Here is a 23163-nt window from a genome sequence, read left to right on the forward strand (position 1 = left end):
GAAGCTTCCTTCCTCACCCGTGATCAGCCCCAGGACACCCTGGAACTGGAACTAAAATGTCTTGCCCCAGAAAATCTGCCCCCAAAGGGGCCAAATTGTTGCAGAGTGACCTATTTCAAACACATGGACAGTCTTTTCCCAATGATGCAACTGTCCAAGCGTACCACAAGGAAACACTGCACACTGAGCTTTCAATTGTTTATGAGAGACCGGAATCCTCTAGTGCAAGTGGGGCAATTTCTTTATTAAAATTGTTCATTGAAAACAATCTCGAAGAAGCATTTTGTGAGACATTGCAGTTATGAACAATTCTTATTACTACACCCATGACAACAGCTGAGTCTGAGCGCTGTTTCTCCACCCTGAAGCGAGTTAAAACATTCTTGAGAAACACAATGACTGAGGATCGTCTGAATGCTTTGGCCATGCTGCCCATGGAAAAAGAACTCATTCAAGATATACCTGAATTCAATACACGGACTATTGATATATTTGCCTCTCTGAAAAATAGATGTGCACAATTTGTGTACAAACTTTCAAAATGATTGACCGGTGAATGTTCTGTTACAAGTTATTTGCAGTTATTTTGTGGGTCACCTTGAATTCTTTGTTTCAATGGCCTTAAATGTTAGGATTTTGTGTAAGGTTGCAGTGATCGATTTGACAGAACAATGAGAAATGTTAGGTTTGTTTAATTCTTGATCAGATTATGATGTTATGGTTGTTGGTTGATAATAAAGCACTGAAAATAATAAACTTAGTTAACTATTTCTTTTGCATTATTCTCCATGCAATATGTATGTGGTATTTGTGTGACCTGTGCATTCCACGTGTTTCCACTTTGAGCAACTGAAGCAATGGCAACTCAGCTAGGCAGACAGCCATTAGAGGTAGGACAAATGTTGCATTCATTAAGTGGTTAAAAACTATAAAGTAATATTTTAGCTTAGTCTCTCCCCTTTCAGCAAATGCCTAAAATCCCACTTTAGTAAAAGGATGAACGCTTATGAATGCCTATAACAGCATGACAAAAATATATGTTTCCATCATTACTGACTATGTAATGAATTTCTTTATGCATACACCATAGTACAAGCTATTCTCAATACAAGCTGCTGTAAAATACACCATCACACTTACACACGTAAGAATAATTTTTTTATTTATTATTATTAGTTTATATAAACCTTTAAAATATTTCATCTACAAGATAACAAAGCTTAAAAAACAAGTTACATTTCATATTTAATGTTAAAAATAAATTCTTGTTTCTGTCCATTCGGTTCTTCATCTCAATCTTCGCTGGTGTGGTCGGCTATCTTTCTTTTAGTTCCTTTTTGTTTAACCAACAATGGTGGCAAAGAGACGCTCCTTATTTGCCTCTAGCATAAACGTCAGTGGAAATGTCAACTTATTATCAGTTTCATTGAAGTAATTTTGCCACCATTCTTCTGCATTCAGACAGCATTTGTTCAATATTAGTGGCCCGAGGTGTTTGGTTCTTTCGTTTCTTAATGCCCCACAAAACCATGTCAGATGCTTAAGGGCCTCATTATGTTTGTTGCAAAATCTGCTCTTTAGGCTTGTACTTGTGTATTTAGGCCAATGGCTTATCACTTCTTTGGTTTTGAATTGATTCATCCTAAATTTCATCAAGAGATTTCTCCGATATCTATCTGGAAATGTTTCTAGGTACTTAGAAAGCTTGTTTCAGGGTTTTGTCTCTGCTGGCACATTTCTCATGAGTTTGTAGTTAGTTCTTTGATCCCCTGTGTCAATCCAGTCCTGAGCCCACAGTTTTTTTTTACTGCATCCGGATTGTTTTCAAGAATGTCCTTGTCAGTACTCAGATTGTCGAGTATTCTTTCACATCGCTCTACCCATAGTAGGAGAGCATTATTTGTCTCTCCACTAGTTGGGTTATGTAAGATGTCAAATTGCAGAGGACCATTTGCCATGGTCATCTTCCGATATATTGACAATGTGTTCCAAGTAACTCTTGCATTTATAGAGAGCAAGCTCAATTCATATCGGATCACAGATGCACGTATTCCTCTGTTTAAGATCAAAACCTAGACCAGAAGATGTTTTTAAGAGTGTCCCAGAGAGACGAGGAACAACCCAAGGCATTTTCAGCTCCAAATATCATGGCAGGCATGGCCTTTTGATTGTAAAAATGTATGACCGATCTCAATGAAAATCTGCCATACTTCTTGTTAAGAACTACTGCTTGACCTGCAAGTTGTCGACATTTGGCTTTTGTCTTTTCAGCCCAAATGGCGTTATTCAGACTTGAGCTAATCCACATTCCTTAATATCTTGTGTACATCACACTTCTCAACGGTTGTTTCTCCAGGAACCATTTGAATTTTTTCCCTTTTTGAGATCTATTCTTTCTCAGATCTTAGTTAGAATTTCAGATTTATTCGAATTGATATTGAGCCCATTTTTTGCAACATATTGTTCCAAAGCGTGTAGTTTCCAAGATGACAATAAGTGCTCTAGTTGTGTTGCGTAGATTTTGCCGACAACATCCAGCAGTGCAATGAGCCCGTAGTTTGTTGGGCTTGCTCTAAAATTCACCCTGGGAAATTTACGCCCAACCAGCTTTCAAACTCACCAGGCGCCACTGGCTCTATTGTGTGTTGGTGTAGAGAGTGAGCATAGTAATTGGAGAGGTGAGTGTTTGGAATGGATGTTTTATTCTTACGAGCCCACTGTTCTGGATTACTTGCATGTGCTTCGCAATAGCAGCACTCAGTGGCCCTAGATGATCTTAATAATGTTTACGGAAAGAGACAGGTTTTTAGAGCTTTGCAGAAGGCCATCTAGTTTTGGGTGTGTCGAATGTGTGGGGGGAGTGAATTCCACAGTCTTGGAGCCAAGGTTGAGAAGGCGGATCCTCCAATCCTGGCTGAATTGGAGTTTGGAATCACTAGTAAGAGGGCAGTGCTTGATCTTAGGGTGCGTGAAGGAAGGTAGGGTTTAATCTTCTCTCGTAGGTACGTTGGGCCGGTCTTGTGCACTGCTCGGTGTGTAAAGCATAGGGTTTTGAAGTTGAGACGTTTCTTACTTCATGCATTATGAACAATGCATAGAGCTTTGAAGTTGAGGCGTTTCTTTACTGGTAGCCAGTGTAGACTTCTTAGGGCTGGTGTGATGTGGTCTCTTCTATTTCGTCACCCTAATAGTCTTGCTGCAGTATTTTGGATGCATTGTAGTTTTTGAGTGAGGTGTTTGGGCATTCCTAGGCAGAGATTACTTGCATAGTCTATCCTAGATAATACCAAGGAGATGATCACAAGGTTTGTGTGTGTGAAATTGAGGTAGGCGAGAATCGCTCTTATTAATTGCAGGAGGTTGAAACATTTTGTTGCTATTGCTTTGACTGGTGATTCCAAGGTGAGACCATTAACTATGAGGATTGCCAGATTTGTTTATTAGTGTTGACGTCTCTGGTTTGGTGCCCATGATTGGGGGCTAGTTAAGGGATGTCTGTGTTGGATTTTCCTCTTATGGGGAGATCATTATATCTGTTTTGGTTGGGTTTAGTTTGAGGTTGTTTGCCATCGAGGTGTTTATGTCTGTGAGGAATTTACTTGTCAGGGTGGTTGTTATTAGTTATCTTGAATATGTGTTGGGTGTCATCTGCATAGTTGTAGTCTGAAAGTTGTGAGACACCACAAGGTGTCTCACCGACTAGTCCCCGGGAATCTGTCATCCAGGTGGCCAGGACACGGCCATCGCTTTTGGATCCAGATCCTAGGGGTGGACCAGTGCGGGAGGTTCACCAGAATAAGGGGTCTTTGGGGAGTGGAAGTGGGATACCGGATGGCGGGACGCAGTGTTTCATTCCCTGTAACACCTTTTCCCCATCCTACCAGGATACTTGGGAACTCACCCTCCCAAAGCCCACCGTTCCCGACACAAACACTTTCTCACGGACAGCTCACTGCGAAAGAAAATGGACTAACACCTGAGCCGTATAACTGACATGTCCCAACTCAATGATCAGGCAGAGTCAGGCAATTACTGATCATTACACACACCTGACTTCCATCACACTTCCCCACACAGATAAAAGACAGAGCATGAAAGCACACTCTGAGCAAGGCAAAGCACACGAGGAAGCAGCAGTTCCAAGATGACAGTTTAGTACGAGGAGACAGACGGCAAGAACGGAGAGGGTTGCAAGGAGGAAAATGCCCTTGACCTTTTCAGAGAAATACTGTTACTTTTACGAGCCTTCGAGAATAAGAAACATAAGACCTGGAAGTAAAGCTGAGGAAACCTGCATTGTGTGTCGGAGGTAGCCGGGGCTCCCCTGCATCGATAACCAAGACAGGAAGAGCATTTACCACTGTGGTACTGTCCTTGGCTCCTACAGCAAAGGTTGTTTTACCTATATGCAGGTTGGACGGCCAATTTGCTCGTCAGAAGCGCTACGAACCTCCACCAGTGTTTCCTGTGGTTTTGCCCTGCCCAGGCATTGTTGACCATCTTTCGGGTCCTATCACACATGCTCATGCTCCACTTTCCCGACACAGAGGGGTAGAGGGCCGGTGGTGCACCCAGCACAACAGGATTCCACCTCAGCCAGTGTGCACCAACCCTCACCTTCATTAGACCACGAGTTTGGTACTGGCCTCTGACTCGCACCCATGTTTGACTCCTTGGTCTGTGTTTGAAGATGGGTTGGGTGGGTAACTGATATCATTGCAGACCCTTGGCATCCTTTGTGGCCCTCCCTGCCCAGCAGCACAAACCGTTTGTAGTGCACTAAGGGCAGTCCACCCCAGTCGAAAGTCACACTTCCATCATGGGGTTCCATCCCCCAGCACCCATCCCCAAGCACTGGCCATGTGATCCCCGTGAGGGGCCGGGAGGATTGGTGGAGGAGGGCACGGCAGCGGCCAATCTCCCTGAGCCCCGCAGACATGGCGAGACTGCTGCCACTCTCCACCGGATCAGAGAGCCTTCCCAGCTGACCCAGAGCCAGTCGCAGTGCAGCACTATGGAAGAAATGCAACCTGCCGGGGCCGTGGGGCCTGGACAGCAGTCCCACGAGGGATCTGCCATTCTGGGAAACCAACCTGCCCGCTATGTTGAATCCTCCAAGTGGACTGCATGGACCCCACCCATGTACCTCTCAACAATTTCACACTCTCTTGTACTCTGTCTTCAGAGTTCTTTTCAACTTTCCCTTATGGTACTTGTTGGCTATCAGTCTCATGTCTGTATTTTGGCCTTACATGAAGTTTACCACCCACTTTGGCCTGCATTCCCAAGCAACCTAACTCCAAGATTACCTGATCCCAGCATGCCAGTGGGTGGAGGGGATACTGGCCTCAGCCTGCTGCCGGATGTGGATTCTGCACTGAGTTCTTCCCCCTTCCCTTGACATTTGCAAGGAAATACTGGTTAGTCTCTTTTCCTCTGTTTAGTACTATGCTCCAATTCAGCAGGTCGCCACGTCAAATCTGACAGCATGGTCGGGAAGCCAAAGTTCAGGCAGCCGGCTTCAGGGCCTGGGCTGTTTGAGGGGGTTTGCCCCAGCCCTGCACCTCTGGCACAGCCGTGTGTGCGCTGTTCCAATCTGTGCCAAAGAACGCCTAGGAAGGGTTGGCCATTGGATGCAGTCGCAAGGCCTGCACTCCAGGGCTGTCCCACGCAGGCATACATGGGACACCACAGATGCTGACAACTGGCATTGCCAGCTTCCCCGGGGTAGGGGAAGGTGTGTAAGGTATTAAGGCCACCGCCACCACCACCACTGGGGGTTACTGGGTGCAGGGCCCTCCCAACCCCACAGGGTGGGAAAACGTGGGAAAGGATGCTTCAGCAACAAGCCTCTGCACTGGGGCCAGGGATCCTGGGACGGTGCTGATCGGGGTCTGATCTTAGAGGGACGAAAGAGAACGGTGTCCCTGCAACAGCCCCAGCCATGCACCCGGGGAGTGTCCCTGGGCTGTTTACATTCAAGCGACCCTCAGATAGGTAGAGCCATAGGAGGAATCCAGGGCCACAAGGTGCGCTTGAAGTGTCAATCAATGTGTTCTGCAATTCACAATGATTCTCGCAGCTAGCTGCATTCTTCATCGACACTCAAGCCAAGTGATCCACCCCCAGGAGTCACAGGAAACTTTTTTGTCCAGACATCGACCCAAACCTGCATATGCCGGAGGGCTGGGGGAGACAGCACCGCCTGTTGCACCCACCATTGCAGCGAGACAGCCAAGTGCCCCATCTAGCTTCCCACTTGGGAGTCAGCCAAGACCATTGCTGTTTTCAAAAGAGCATTTTCCAGATGCTCAGCCTGGGAAGCCCACTCACCATCTTTTGCAGAACCGCAACAGGGGCTTCCCAATGTAACGGGGCAGGCAGCTCCACCGCTGGCCCACTGCTCATCCATTAGTAGAAGTAGAGAAGGAGTAGTAGGAGCAGAGGTAGCAGTAGTAGTTGTTGAGAGTAAAGGTAGTAGGTTGTGGGAGTAGCGAGCAAAGCACATTAGTAGTAGAAGGGTGGGCAGGGCAGCATATCCCTGGAAGTCCCTGAGGGTTGAATGGGGGCTAGTAGAGGGTGGGCAAGGTACCATATCCCTGGGTGTCTGTAACAGTCAGAGTGGTGTGCAGGGCACACTATCCCTGAGTAACTTGGAAGGCAGTGGAAAGAGGTAATGGCATTAGGGAAATAGGAACGGTAGGAGAGTGGGATGAGCGACAGTTAGTGGGAAAGTAGGAGGAACGATTGGCAATAAATGAGACAGAAATTATAACGAGGGGAATAGCAAGAGGTGGGGAAGTAGAGTGAGGAAGGAGGGAAAAGGAATAACGGAAGTAGAAGGATAGTTGGAAGTAGAAGCGTTAAAGAATAGAATTAGGAAAGGAAGTAAGATCAGAGGGCAAAGGTGGAAAGGCGGAGTGAGAAATTGGAAGGGGCAGTGATGTGGTGGGAGGACAGTAGCTTACAAAGCCAGATTAGTGAAGGGTCAGGGGTTAAAGGTTGTGAAAGGAGTGCATGAGATGCAGGGCGAAAGAAGGTCCCATTCCCTATTCCCAGAGAGACTAACCAACGATAGGAGAGGGAAAGTTAATAGTTCCCTAAGGAGTCGAGTAGCCATTGCATTAGGCAAAGACCTGAAGAGCAGAGAAGTAGAAGACAGAGATGGTTTACCGATCTGAAGATTACTAACAGCCCGGTAGGGACGTCTGGGGCTGGGAGGTGGATTCCATGCCTGGGGAAGTTGAGAGAGGAAAGGGACGGCCCTAGCGCCAATCATTCCTCAGTCCCTGAGACCCCAGAGAATTAAGAAGAGAAGCAGCCATTGTTACTCACCGGACGGGAAGTATACCAAATCGGTGGCCGGAAGACACAGGACTGAACTATTGATTGAAGAGCTAGGTCGGGGCCTCCAACCTATCCTCCTCTCTGTGAGGGCACAAGACCTTTTTAACGATATGACCCTCTGCTGGGTAGGACCAGGCAGAGGGACTGATCGCTCAAAAGGGCGGGGAGGACACGCCGCCAAGAACCCAGCTGTAAAGGAAAAACAAGAGGTGAGCAATTGGAAATTTAAGAAAGATCCCTTTCCCTCGATACTTCTTTCTAGTAGTACCTGAGCTATGCCCTCCCCTTGTTTCAAGGCAACCGGAACCACCTACAAGTAAGAGAGGAGAATGTAACCTATCCTAACTATAGTGGTCGATTAGCTAAGGAATATGGAATCATATAATAGAAAACCCTTACCACTGATGTGCTGTTGAGTCTGTGTTGTCCCAAAGAGTTCATAAAACGGAAGTGCAAAATAACAAATGGGTAGGTTAGTTAGGGAACTGAACCCGGGCGGAACGAGGGCCGCGCTAGAGTCGGGTAGGTGCACTATCTGCAAGGCGTCCCTGTGCACTACTGAAGAATGTCCAATGGAAGTCTGATTGTGGAGAGGATGGTAACAGCAACAATAAGGGACACAATTGAGTTGGAGTATTGCAGGTGATATAGTTCAGCGGCAAGGTACAATGAGTACAGGAGATATGCTTGTTAGCAAGTTAGTGAAAAAGAAGAGTCTTACCGATGCCGTGATCACAAGTTTCCAAAAAGCGGCAGGCATAAGCAGTCCGTGAAGGAGGAAACAGGTCTGGTACACGGGTAAGTAGTTTTCCAAAAGCGGCAGGCAAAAGCAGTCCGTGAAGGAGGAAACAGGTCAGGTGCACGGGTAAGCAGTTTTCCAAAGCGGCAGGCAAAAGCAGTCCGTGAAGGAGGAAACAGGTCTGGTACACGGGTAAGCAGTTTTCCAAAAGGGGCAGGCAAAAGCAGTCCGTGAAGGAGGAAACAGGTCTGGTACACAGGTAAGTAAAGTAGGATCGAAGACGGAACTTCTAAATACCGGGATGCAACTTTAATCAGAAGCAGCGTTTCGCCCGGTTCCGAGGTTTAAATCGGGAAGGAGAAGGCGGAACTGGACGAAACCGAGGTTCAAGCATCATCGCCTCTCCGCTGACAGCGGGAGGCGGAAGGCTGGGAATCGTAGTCCAACTTGCCGCAGAGTGCTGCGGAGTGAGCCAAAGCCACTATTTTCCAGGGCAGTTGCCAGTGGGCGTAGAATGGGTTTGCAATGTGACGCATACCCTTACGGAGGGCAATAATCTTCCTCTGGGCCTGCCGAGGCGTAACAGCATCCACCCCCAAAGGCGGCACCACCCCCCTACGGGCATGAAAGCGGCGAAGCAGGGCCGGAGCATGAATATTAGATAAAGGCTCCCAAGACCTATCCTCAGGGCCAAAACCCTTCCAGTCAACCAGGTAAAAAGGACCACCCCTCCGAAGTCGGAAATCCAGGATATCAGCCACCTCGAACTCATCATTGCCATCCACCCGCACCGGGGGTGGGCGGACCGGCAACCGCATGTTGGCCGGACAAGTCTTCAGCAAGCTGACATGAAACACTGGGTGCTGTTTCCAGGACGAGGGCAATGAAAGACGCACAGCAACTGGATTTAAGACCTTAGTGACAGGAAAGGGACCCACAAACTTGGGTAAGAGCATTTGTTTAACAGGCATTCTCAGGTTGCGTGATGACAGCCAAACCTTCATACCCACATGGTAGTTGGGTGCAGGTGTCCGATGCATGTCAGCAAATTTCTTAGCCTTTGCCTGAGCATGCAGCAGGTGTTGACGAACGGCCCCATGAATGGACTTGAGGTCCCGAACACACGCATGAGCCGCTGGATTGTCAATGGGAAGGTCAGGATCCAGGGGCAAGGACCGCGGATGGTGTCCGTAAAGTGCAAAAAAGGGAGATACACCAGAAGCGGTATGCAGAGAATTGTTATAAGCGAATTCAGCAGGTGGTAGCAACGCCAACCAAGAGGACTGGAAACGAAGTGTGAGGCAGCGCAGGTATTGCTCGAGAGTAGCGTTGAGCCGTTCAGTTTGCCCATCTGTTTGTGGATGGAAGGCAGAGCTGAACCTGTCATCAATGCCCAGAGATGCCGTCATAGCCCTCCAGAAACGTGACGTAAACTGCGGTCCGCGATCCGAAACCACAATAGAAGGCAGACCAAAGAAACGAAATACGTTCTTAAGGAACAATGAGGCCAAAGTCGGAGCAGAGGGCAAACCCACACAAGGAATGAAGAGCGCCATCTTTGTGAAATAATCAATTACCACCCAGATGGTATCAAAACAGTCCACCGGTGGCAGGTCCACAATGAAATCCATAGAGACCATGTACCATGGCTTGTGAGGAACCGGGAGTGACTGCAACAAACACACAGGTTTAGACCGGGAGACCTTACATTGAGCGCACACAGAACAGGAGGCCAAATAGTTAACCACGTCTTGAGACATAGACGGCCACCAGGCCCAACGACGGAGCAAGTCCAGAGTCTTCTTTTGGCCTGGATGAGCCGCTATCAAGGAGTCATGGGACAAAGCAAGGGCCTGGAGACGAGCTTTCCCCGGGGGCACAAACAGGCGGCCCTGAATATAGGGAAGTCCTTGTACCACATCAAGATTTAGGGCTACACATTCCTCTTTATGTGTATTCACCCAGTCCGAGATTAAAGAACGGAGCAAAGGGCGTGGAGTACATGCACATACTACCCTAGAAGGCAGCAGAAGAGGGCAATCGAGTTTGCTTTGCTCCGAGTGAGAGGGCAGGCGAGACAAGGCGTCTGCACAAACGTTGAGATGGGCTGGCCTATAAGTGATCGTGAAATTGAACTGAGAAAAGAAAAGGTGCCAGCGGGCCTGCCGGGCAGTGAGACACTTCATTGATTTGAATCCCAATAGACTCCGATGGTCAGAGAAGACAGTTACCGGATGACGGGCCCCCAATAGGTGATGACGCCATTCAGAGAAAGCGTCCTTGACTGCCAGCAATTCTCTTTCTGTGATAGGATAGTTGCGTTTGTATGGTGTCAGTTTCCTCGAAAAGAACGCAACCGGATGAATCTCACCCGAATCCTGACAGGGTTGCGACAGTATAGCCCCGATGGCCATCCCAGAAGCATCAGCTTCCACAAAAAAGGGTAGGAGCGGATCGGGATGTTGCAGCACTGGGGCTGAAGAAAAAGCCGCTTTTAAGGCCTCGAAGGCGGATTGCGCTTCTGGTGTCCATCGGTATGGCTGTTTTGAGCTAGTAGTCAAAGGAGCCGAGATGGTAGAAAATGAAAAGATAAAGCGCCTGTAAAAGTTCGAGAACCCCAGGAATGACTGTAGGGCTTTGGTTGTAGTAGGAACAGGCCATTCCAAAACGGCCTTAACCTTGGACTGGCTCATCCGGATACCCCGATTGGTAAGGTCATAACCTAGAAACTCAACCTCCGATGAATTGAAGATACACTTCTCGGCTTTGACGAAGAGATGGTTCTCTCTCAGTCTTTGTAAGATGAATCTCACATGTTCGGTGTGTTCACTCTTGGATGAGGAGTAAATCAGTATATCGTCTAGGTAGACCACAACAAACCGGTCCAGACAATCGTGAAAGACATCGTTCATGAAGGCCTGAAAGGTGGCCGGGGCGTTACACAACCCGAAGGGCATCACCAGGTACTCAAATAACCCGTACCGGGTCTTGAAGGCGGTTTTCCACTCGTTTTCCACTCGTCCCCCTCTCTTATGCGAACTAGGTTGTAAGCACCCCGCAGGTCAAGTTTGGTAAAGATTATAGAAGATCCTAGCTGATCCAAGAGTACAGAGATCAGGGGAAGAGGGTACTGGTTCTTAACTGTGATTGCGTTTAATGCCCTGTAATCAATGCAAGGGAGAAAGTCGCCTTCTTTTTTAGGAACAAAAAACAGAGGAGATGCTGCCGGTGATCTCGATGGTCTGATGAACCCTGTAGCCAATGCCTTGTCAATGTACTCTTTTAGCGCTTTGTCTTCTGGCAGTGTGAGCGAATAAACCCTGCCAGCAGGTATTTTAGCCCCCGGTACCAGGTCGATAGGACAATCATATGGCCTGTGTGGGGGCAACTGATCTGCTCCACCTTTATCGAAGACGTCCCGAAAAGAAGCGTATTCCACAGGGATGCGAGGTTCAATGGCATTGGTAATGGCACCTATCAAGGCCATTGAGGCCACCAGGGCTTGACAGGAAGTACCGGAAATGCTACTAGTCTGAAAACACCTTTCGTTACAGACAGAGGAAGGAAATTGTACCACCTTCCTGGCACAGTCGATGTCAGGATTGTGGTGTTGTAACCACGGAATGCCCAAAATTACACGAAGCTGGGGGGCCTTAATTAGGTCAAATGTGAGTGTTTCGTTATGTCCATCGTCCGTCTGCATACGGACGAGAGACGTGCTTTGAGTAACCAGACCCGAGACCAGAGAAGAGCCGTCTACCGCATGTACGGCTTCAGGTTATGGTTTAGAAACCACAGGAACGTTATTGCTCATGGCATAGTCATAATCCATATAATTCCCAGTAGCACCGGAATCAATTATAGCCACTGGCAGACTAACAGGTATGGTAATTGCTACATTCGAGTCCAAAGATAATACCCCCGGCGTAGGGACTCCTGCTATCGCCGGGTTCTGGCGTTTCCCGCCTTCTTAACGGGTCTTTTTGGACAATCCTTGAGTTGGTGCTCAGACGAACCACAGTACATACATTAATTGTTGGATCGACGGTGTTCACGTTGTGCAGGAGACAACGGACCACGCACTGCCCCTATCTGCATAGGTTCAGAAGAAGCAGAGGAAGGAGGATTAACGGAATCAAGGGAAAGGGGTACTGGAGTCACATTTTTCCGTTCTCCCTTCCTTTCAGATCTTCTAGCGTCTATTTGTAACACCAAATCAAGCAACTCCCCGAATGTGGTAGGAATCACTGGCACAGTAGCAAGGATGTCTTTTAACTCCTCAGACAATCCTTTGTAGAATACCGCAGATTTCTTCTCTTCTGGCCAATCCGTCTCGGCTGCCAACTGATTGAACCTAGTGAGGTATGTAAACAAGGAAGACGTACCCTGACGTAAATTTAAGAATTCTAGATCCGTGGCCTGTGACTTGTACCGGGTATCAAACACCCTATTCATGGCTGTGATAAGAGCGTCACAGTCATACAAAACATAGCTATTGGATTCAAGCAAGGGATTAGCCCAGGCTGCCACCGTCCCTCCAAGGTGCGAAAGGACAAAGGCCGCCTTCTTGGTGGGATTGGGAAAGGCAGAAGGGCGACAAAGAAAATGCAATTTGCATTGGTTGATAAATGTCCTGTACTGCTTTGGGTCACCAGAAAAACGTTCCGGAGGATCCAATGGGAATTGGGTGGCCATCAGAACGGGGCCCGAGGTGAACCCAGAGGCGGAGGCTGAATGGGCTCCAGAACCTGAGGCAGTAGCACCGGACGGATCAATCCCCAGAGTCTGGGGTGCAGGAAAGGGCCTCATGTTCTCAATCCGCTGGTGTAAGGCATTATGTGCGGCAGTCATGTCTGCCCGTAGTTCGGATACCAAATGAACTAGAGTGGCCAACGGATCCGCTTCTTCCATGGCTTCTGATTTTGTTACTCACCGGACGGGAAGTATACCAAATCGGTGGCCGGAAGACACAGGACTGAACTATTGATTGAAGAGCTAGGTCGGGGCCTCCAACCTAGCCTCCTCTCTGTGAGGGCACAAGACCTTTTTAACGATATGACCCTCTGCTGGGTAGGACCAGGCAGAGGGACTGATCGCTCAAAAGGGCTGGGAGGACACGCCGCCAAGAACCCAGCTGTAAAGGAAAAACAAGAGGTGAGCAATTGGAAATTTAAGAAAGATCCCTTTCCCTCGATACTTCTTTCTAGTAGTACCTGAGCTATGCCCTCCCCTTGTTTCAAGGCAACCGGAACCACCTACAAGTAAGAGAGGAGAATGTAACCTATCCTAACTATAGTGGTCGATTAGCTAAGGAATATGGAATCATATAATATAAAACCCTTACCACTGATGTGCTGTTGAGTCTGTGTTGTCCCAAAGAGTTCATAAAACGGAAGTGCAAAATAACAAACGGGTAGGTTAGTTAGGGAACTGAACCCGGGCGGAACGAGGGCCGCGCTAGAGTCGGGTAGGTGCACTATCTGCAAGGCGTCCCTGTGCACTACTGAAGAATGTCCAATGGAAGTCTGATTGTGGAGAGGATGGTAACAGCAACAATAAGGGACACAATTGAGTTGGAGTATTGCAGGTGATATAGTTCAGCGGCAAGGTACAATGAGTACAGGAGATATGCTTGTTAGCAAGTGGTGAAAAAGAAGAGTCTTACCGATGCCGTGATCACAAGTTTCCAAAAAGCGGCAGGCATAAGCAGTCCGTGAAGGAGGAAACAGGTCTGGTACACGGGTAAGTGGTTTTCCAAAAGCGGCAGGCAAAAGCAGTCCGTGAAGGAGGAAACAGGTCTGGTGCACGGGTAAGCAGTTTTCCAAAGCGGCAGGCAAAAGCAGTCCGTGAAGGAGGAAACAGGTCTGGTACACGGGTAAGCAGTTTTCCAAAAGGGGCAGGCAAAAGCAGTCCGTGAAGGAGGAAACAGGTCTGGTACACAGGTAAGTAAAGTAGGATCGAAGACGGAACTTCTAAATACCGGGATGCAACTTTAATCAGAAGCAGCATTTCACCCGGTTCCGAGGTTTAAATCGGGAAGCAGAAGGCGGAACTGGACGAAACCGAGGTTCACGCATCATCGCCTCTCCGCTGACAGCGGGAGGCGGAAGGCTGGGAATCGTAGTCCAACTTGCCGCAGAGTGCTGCGGAGTGAGCCGAAGCCACTATTTTCCAGGGCAGTTTCCAGTGGGCATAGAATGGGTTTGCAATGTGACGCATACCCTTACGGAGGGCAATAATCTTCCTCTGGGCCTGCCGAGGCGTAACAGCCATTCTGACAATTTCTATCGAAATAAACACCCTTGGACTTTTCATAAGAGCCAGCGTGGTTATTTGTGGTCTCTCACCACCCTGTAAATAATTGCTTATAACACCTGTTCTTCATTGGATCTAATGCTAAAAATGGTTGATCTTACTGGATCTAACGTATATGTATTAAAATTAATGACTTTTTCCCCAAAATTGTGTGGCGGGGGGCCAGCCCCCCTCCTTTGCCGCCGAACATTTCAGCAGCTTTGTGTGATCTAACAAAATAAATGCCTGATCATACCGGATCTAACGTATGACAATGACATCGATTGTTTTGCATTTCTTGGTTGGGGGGGCTAACTAGCGCACTATGGGTCCCCGTATGGTCCCCGCTCTAAATAATTGTTTATATCTCCTGTTCTGTAGCAGAACTAAGATTGGAAATGGTTGATTATACTGGATCTAATGAAGATTTAACAAATAACATAAGTTTTTGTACTATTCTTGATTGAGGGGGGTGACTAGCTGACTAGGGGTTAGCCCCCCTCTAAATAATTGCTTATAACTCCTGTTCTGTAGAAGAGCTAACATTGAAAATGGTTGATCATACCGAATCTAACAAAGATCTAACAAATGACCTACATTTTGGTCCATTTCTTTTTTAGGGGGGCTGGCTATGGGTTAGCCGCCCCTCTAAATAATTGCTTATAACTCCTCTTCTGTAGAGGATCTAATGTTAAAAATGTTTGATCTTACCGGATCTAACGAATATGTATTGAAATGAATGACTTTTTTTCCAAAATTTTGTTGGGGGTGGGCAGACCCCCCTCCTCCTTTGCAGCCAAATATTTCAGCACCTGTGTGATCTAACAAAAAACAATGCCTGATCATACCGGTTCTAACATATATCTAACCCATGACATCACATTCTGTGCATTTTTGTTTGAGGGGGCTAACTAGCTCACTACAGGTTAGCCTCCCCTAAATGATTGCTTATAACTTCTGTTCTGTAGCAGATCTAACGTTGAAAATGATGATCTAACAAATGACATATGTTTTGTACTATTTTTGATTGAGGGGGTGACTAGCTTACTACGGGTTAGCCCCTCCCCCTCTCTAAATTGCTTATAACTCCTGTTCTGTAGTGGATCTAATATTAAAAATGGTTGATCTTACCACATCTAATGATGATCTAACAAATTACATATGTTTTGTACTATTTTTGATTGAGGGGGGGTGACTAGCTTACTATGGGTTAGCGCCCCCTCTCTAAATTGCTTATAACTCCTGTTCTGTAGCAGATATAGGGCCTGATCACGACTTTGGTGGTAACGCTGGCAGTAATACCGCCGGCGGTATTAGACCTACCGCCGAACTCCCCGGCGCTAGTAGCGCCGGATCACGAGTTTGGCGGTAATGTTAATCCCCATTCCCCATTGAGCCCATTCGGGAATGCCCCATTCCCCATTGGGCTCAATGGGGAATTTTTGCGCTCTTACCGCCGGCGGATTTCCCGCCTGCGGTAATAGCGCGAATTTTCAGTGGATTTCCCCCCAGCTCAGAGCTGGGGCGAAATCCGCCGAAGTCCTGATTTGGCGGACCCTTAAATCCGGTGGTAATAGCGCTACCGCCGGATTTAAGGTTTACCGCCAAAGTCGTGATCAGGCCCATAATGTTGAAAATGGTTGATTATACCGATCTAACAAAGACCTAACATATGATAGGCATTTTGGCATATTTTTTGATTGAGTGGGGCTGGCTATGGGTTAGCCCCCCGCTAAATATTTGCTTATAACTCCTGTTCTGTAGCGGAACTAATGTTAAAGATGGTTGATCTTACCGAATCGAACCACTATGTATTGAAATGAATGACTTTGTTCGAAAAATGTTGTTGACCATCCCCCCCTTGTTTGCAGCCAAATATTTCAGCACCTGTGTGTGATCTAACAAAAAAAATGGCTGATCATACCGGATCTAACATTTATCTGACCAATGAGATCCATTTTTGCAAATTGTTTGGTTGGGGTGGCTAACTATCTCACTATGGGTTAGCCCCCCCTCTGAATAATTGCTTATAACTACTGTTCTGTAGCGGATCTAATATTAAAAATGGTTGATCTTACCAGATCTAATGATGATCTAACAAATTACATATGTTTTGTACTATTTTTGATTGAGGGGTGACTAGCTCATTACAGGTTAGCCCCCCTCTGAATAATTGCTTATAACTACTGTTCTGTAACAAATCTGATGTTGAAAATGGTTGAGCATACCGGATCAAACGAAGATCTAACACATTACATCTGTTTTTGTACTATTTTTGATTGAAGGGGGGTGACTAGTTTACTACAGGTTAACCCCCATCTAAACAAATCCCTATAACTCCTGTTCTGTAGCGGCTCCAGCGTCAAAAATGGTCGATTGAACCGGATCTAACAGAGATCTAACAAAACAGATAATTTTTTGTAAAAGATTATAAAAAGGGGGGGCCAACCCGGGTAAAGGGTGACGCTATGTTGCAGCACTGCATAATGCAGTGCGGCTCAGAACATGTAATGGCCAGCTAATCTGTGGTCACGCAGGCTTGGACTGGCACCACGGTCAATAGGGCAACGCCGGAAAAGTCAGTCCAGCATTCTACTGTCCATGAGACCGTTTTTTGGGTCATAAGTGACCAGTTGTTGTTTCTAAGGAGGGCCAGTTTGACGAATTACTGCTCTAATTTTAATCAATGTTATTAACGAAATATGCTTTGGAATTAATTATTTGACGTATTTTACAAAATAATATGCTCTCAGGTAGAACTCGATCTGTTTCAATGGTGGGCCACTTTTTCATTGATGCCTAAGCCGATTATACGTCCCAAGTCGACCCTTTATAATATAATTGTGCACTGCAAGGATAGAAGGGTACAGGAGAGAATATTAAATCTCATCAACTCGTCCTTTGAACAATTTGTATTGCTAAAAGCTTTGTAGAATGTGTAAATAAATAGTGAAAACATAGCGATGAAGGTTGGCCCGGTGGTGTTTGTGTGTACATAGAGGGAAGAAGGGCAAGAAATCAGAGCGAAGGCTGCTGGGAAGAGAAATGCGTAGGCGAGGCTGCCCCAGATGAAAGGTGGGTGTTACTAGTCTAGGGAACCTATAGTTACCAACCCTCAGGCCCGGATTACACACTGGGCGCGCGAGGGGCGTGTCTGGAGGCCACCAAGGACGCAATGACGCAATGGCAAACGTTCTTTGGTGCGTCTGCTTTGCAGCTGTAGTTGATGCAGGTCTGTCTTAAAAAGGAAAGGGCCTTCCAGATTTATTTGTGGACTACTTGTTTCATCTTCAGTAAAATCCTGTTAATTTTTGGACACGTTTTTCATTTTTATCGCTTGCTCTGGGCTTTGCCGTAGAGCATTATGGGGGGAGCAATAAAACGTAGTGGTAGGCAAGCATGGGACAAAACACTTTAAAACGAGCCCACCCGCCTTGAGTGTTGCTGAAATGTGCCAAAGGTTTTGGGAAACACGGGTGTCATTATTATTCTTTCATTGGTGGCCTGCATACCTGGTTGCAGCTATAATTCCACTGGCATGTTGACAAAAGGAGAATGAAAGCAGAACACATTGTTTTGTTTTGCTCTGCTCTGCTCTGCTGTTAAAATTATCTTAATCCACATAACATTACACAGAGTTGTCAAAAGGCCCCAGGTCACCAAGAGCACCTTTGTTCGGTCCTCCCTTTTTAATCAGTGTCACTGTGCATGCTGGAACTTGTAGGATCATACTTGTGATGGGAAACGGCGTAACTGCAATTTTCAGCATAGGAAGTACTGTTGGCTAAAATGCCAGCACTGAATACGTCAGCGATTTTAGCACTCTTGTCAAGTTGTCAACTCTTATTTAGGAAACCAAGAGGGTGCAGAGACCCTGTATACTTTCTACAAAGGAATGCGGTTGGGAGTGTGGAATTTGGAGAGTTGGCAAATTTCAGAGTTTATAACATAACTGGATTGGTCGAAGGTGAAGGGGTGTAACTGTCTCAGATAGGGGTGAGGGGGGAAGGCCGGAGCCGAGCCCTCAAGTTGTCCCATGGCACGCGTGAATAGCTCCCCCAGCCCTAGTTGTATTCTTTGCATTCTGGTTCTTTTATTTTATTAATATGGAAAATGATCAATACTGTACTTGGTAGGTTCTAGTACATATTTAAAACTGTTGTAATTAATTTCCTCAGCACAATACTGCTTGGCAAGTATTCCAGTGTGCTATTGGCACACTGTACCAGGCCTGGCTCCAGTGATGCGGCTCACATATATGCTGCGAATTCAGTTTCCAGATGGTGCAAAACATACCGTTTAAGGGTTCTCTGTGATTGCTAGAAATACGGCTTGTTGGGGTTTCTTTGTTTGAATATGGATTTTATTCTAACACCCCTGTAATGCAAAGTGGCACACACGCGCTGGGGTAGAATCATCAGCATGATGTTTATCTCACCCACTGTAACATGTGTTCTGTTCGTCACCTTTTAGCTGATCTCAGACCACCCCCCACCTACATACTTTCTCCCTCCACTCTCCATAAGTCACGAGACAAGCGCACCTCCTCGCCCTACACTCCCACCTTACACTGGTGAATACACAAAGACCTTAATCTCCTGCACCACCTGTACTTTCAACGCCCAGACCCCTTTAACCAAACCTAACCCCTTTCTACTTCCCCTCCTTACTGGACCGCTTTGCACGATCCGGCCCCTCTCCCACTTTCGCCCCCTACCAAACCCTACATACTTCCTACCTCCCCTTCCTCTCTCTCGCTTCCAGAAACCACTTCACACAAACGCCTTACCTTGCCACTCAAGCTACCCCTCTCACACCGGCCCACAAAGACGGACCAACCTCTGCATCCGTACCAGAGCACTAACGGCACACTTTACACGGAAACACAATGTTAAGGACAGATTTAGACTACCTTTTTTTTTAAAGTCTCTTTTTTTTCAAGTTGTTCTGCAATGTTAACCAAACAGCAACAAATTGAGTATCCTCTTGTCCCGCCTCCCGTACCCCACCTCAAAACCCCACAACAGCAGGTGCATGTACAGTTGTGTAAAGCATACAAGTGTGAGCAGACACTCCGAGGAACGTAAATGTAGACACAATGGGCAGGGTTGATAGGGCGTTTTACAATGTGGAGAGATGGGAGGTTTTCCATTGCCCCTTGACTAGTCGATCCTGTCAGTCCAGGTGTGACATATCACACTGAGAGGAGGGCTTCGACCATGAGGATATATGAACGGAATTGAGCCCAATAGTGCACAGGTCGTGATTCGGGGGGAGGGATGAGAGGTAAGATGTTTTCCGGCTTTCACACATTTTCAGCCTATGCATCCACTCCTTCACCGTAGGTGATCTTGTCCTTTTCCATGTATTTGCTATTAATGCTCTTGCTACTACCGATTCTGTGGCCAACAGTTTCCTTTCCGTCTTAACATGGACTTCAAAGAGTGCCAGTAGCCAAGCCACAGGTGAGTCCTGTGGACAGTCTGTGATCATTTTACTCATGGTTTCCTACACACCCATCCAAAAAATCTGTATTTGACTACAGTGCCATACTATATGCATGTAACAAATTTGAAGAGTTCGGGAGCTCCTGGGCCTAATGGGTTGGCTGCTGATGTACTAAAAGGAGATGTCCATTTATGCTCAAGTGTATTGTGTAGCTTATTTAACAGTGTATGTACAGACTGTATGATTCCGGGATCATGGAAAAAATCGATTTTAGTACCGGTATTTAAGACAGGTGATCGTTTGGTACCGGGAAATTATCGATTGTTATCTATGTTGGATATCACGTGTAAGGTCTTTCCCACATTTGTTCTAGAACATCTGCAAATGTGGGTCACCACAAACAAGATTCTGTACCAATTCCATACTGGTTTTCGTTCAGGCTTGAGTACTCTACATAACTTACGAATACTCAACACAATAATTGCACAGGTTACCAAGGGTGATGCCTGTTCTGTACGTATAACTTTTGTGGACTTTAGGTCTGCTTTCGACCAAGTAAACCGCCCTATCCTTTGGGAAAAAAAATGAAAAAATGGGGATATCCAGGCTGGTTGTTAGAGTTTGTGGTTGCTTTGCATACTAACACTATAGCGCAGATTCGTCTTGACAATGGTGGGAATCTGTGGAGAATGCTGCAAATTAACAAGGGGTTAAAGCAGGGTTGATTGCTGCCCCCTGTTATTTAGCATCTCTATATCAGAGCTGTGTAAGGATCTGGTCTTATCCTGCACCCTAATGGAATCTGGAGTGAGTGTCATGATTGACAATGGAATGTTACTGGTTAGAATGTTTATGTGTGATTGGTGTTCTCTTGGGGGAGTTGAGAGATGTAGTCTGAGAGAGAGGATGCCGGTGTTTGTCTATGAGATCTGGACTTTACCATCTGATGAATAATGACTCTAGAAACTGGATGTTATGCTTGGAAACTGATTAAAGATGTTACTCATCCATACCTTGATGTAAGAGTCATTTTGCTAAAACACAGAACTCCACATTGGCAACGAGGATGCTGGCTGTGCTGGGGGGGACAGCACAGAAGAAGAGACAAGCACCGCCCCCCAAACCATGGAAGACCCTCTCTGTCAGGTAGGGCGAGCTCTTAATGCTGTAGGCGCAGAAGGGCCCAGCGTAAAGGGCACAGGCGCAGGAAACAAGGAGTTGTGCCAGAGCCAGGGGCCAGCTGGCCTGTCAGCAGTTAGACAGGTCAAGCACAGAGAAAGTCAAGAGACTTTGGCAGGGCTGAGGACCCAAAGACTGTTTTAAGGGGTTGGTAACCCAAGCTGCGACATGGAGGGCTTGGTGCCCAAGGCAGTAGCAATTTGAAGAGGCCTGGGGTCTAAGTTACGGCTGCATTATTAGGAAGCCATGCTGCGCAGCTGGGGGCTTGGAGCCCAGGGCAGCAGCATCAGAAGAGGTTGTGAACCTAAGCTGCACCAGGAAGAGACAGGGAAGTTGTTTGAAGGAGTTTGGGCTAAGGTACAAAGCGCCTGGAGTTGAGGAAGGTCCTTGGGGCCATTCCAGCGTTTGAGAGGGCTTGGAGCCCGTACCTGCACCTAAGGGACTTGTAGCCTGTGAATACACTTGGGGGCTTGGAGCCCATGGCACAGTTGGAGGTATTCAGAGTCACAAATGTGCTTATGAAGGGGCTCCGAGCCAATATGCAGCAACACCATAAGGGAGTTAGAGCCCATTACAGCGCTGGAAGGGGCTCTTAATTCTGGCTTTGCTGAGGAGAAAAGGCTGCATATATCAGGCTCTGAAACGGCTGTTTTCAGGCGGAGTGACACACTTGCAAAATGTGTGCCAGCGAGAAGTGCAGGGAGCGGCCTGCGCTGTGTAGGAGGTTTCCTTGTGCAGAAGAGTGCAAAAAGGAGAAGTTGGGAGAGTCTGCGCTCTCAATTAGGTATCGGATTATGGTGCGCTGCTGTCGCATTGTTACGGAAGCAATATCGCAAAGATGCAGAGCACTGCATCATTGAGCCGGACAAGGGGCCGTGTTTCCGAAGCTACTTTTGGTTTAAAGATGTGGACCTGAGTAGGGGCCATGTCCCTGAAGGTATTTTAGTTTAATGAAGTGGACACGAATAGGGGCCGTGTCCCTGAAGGTACTGTTTGTTTAAAGATGTGGACACGAGGAGCAAGGAACGGAGTTATTCATTTTTCTTTGCTTTTGAGGATTTCTTTATTAGTGGAATAGCAGATTAAGTTTAGTTTGGTGATAAATGTCATGTGAGGCCTGTATAACATTTAAAGAGCGTGAGTGCGTGAGAGTGTGAGCTTGAAATTGACAGTTGTAGTTTCTTGTGGGATATGTTGTCCAGATATTTGGGTGCGCCATCAAAGTGGTCGACTGCTGAGGAGCAGAGAACAAGGTTTACAATTTTTGTTTAAAAATTTTATTTTGAGTTTAGTTTTGAAAGGTGTTTGTGCTCAGTCAGCCAGGGGCGTGCAGGATTTAAATCCTGATGTGAAGGGTTTTAAAGGAGGTTTAAAGTGACATTTTTGAAGGAAGTGATTGAAACATGCGTAGTTCTAGTGATGTTTTGAAATGTTACTCAGTATTTGTGTTTTAAGAACATTTGTGATGGGGGCCTTTGCAAGTGGTGGTGCATAATATTGATTGGTGTGCACGGACGGAGTGTAAAAGTCGTGGCCTCTGTTAACAAATGCTTAGTAGTGGAATAAAGTGTTACTGACATGTTTAACTAACACACATTCCCTTCCACAGATGGACTTTGTATTGAAGTATAGGTTGCGTAGTCAGTATTGCTAGAGGTTGGTAGCGTAGTCAGTATAGCTAGAGGTTGGTAGCGTAGTCAGTATTGCTAGAGGTTAGTGGCGTAGTCAGTATTGCTAGAATTTGGTATGTGGCAACTAAAGTAGAGTTTCCATGCACTAATGTTTTTCTCCACAGGTGGGACTTTTATAATGCAGAATTATGTGGAGTTTGGTTATGTTGAAGTGTATATGTGCTGATGATTAAGCAAAGTTAATGGTTGTTGTGCTTAGAAACTTTACAGTAGTTGTCATGATGATATGAGGATTTTAGCAGAGTTATTGATGTTTGTGTGTTGCTTGGGTGTATGAAGTGGGGTTCTCCCAAAAAGGAGCTTGATGTACTGAGGAATACTTTCAACATGGGCACAATTGGGGTAATGGAGTCACTGAGTAGTGAAGTAGATACCCGAGTATCAGGGATACTCAGCCTAGTTGGAGGTGGTATGTGTTGAGGCATATACCGGTTTGCGATTGAAGGGTGTGGGGGAGTTGTGTGT

Source organism: Ambystoma mexicanum, chromosome 2p (assembly GCF_040938575.1).
Source record: "Ambystoma mexicanum isolate Mex_15411 chromosome 2p, UKY_AmexF1_1, whole genome shotgun sequence".
In the NCBI taxonomy this organism is placed as follows: domain Eukaryota; kingdom Metazoa; phylum Chordata; class Amphibia; order Caudata; family Ambystomatidae; genus Ambystoma; species Ambystoma mexicanum.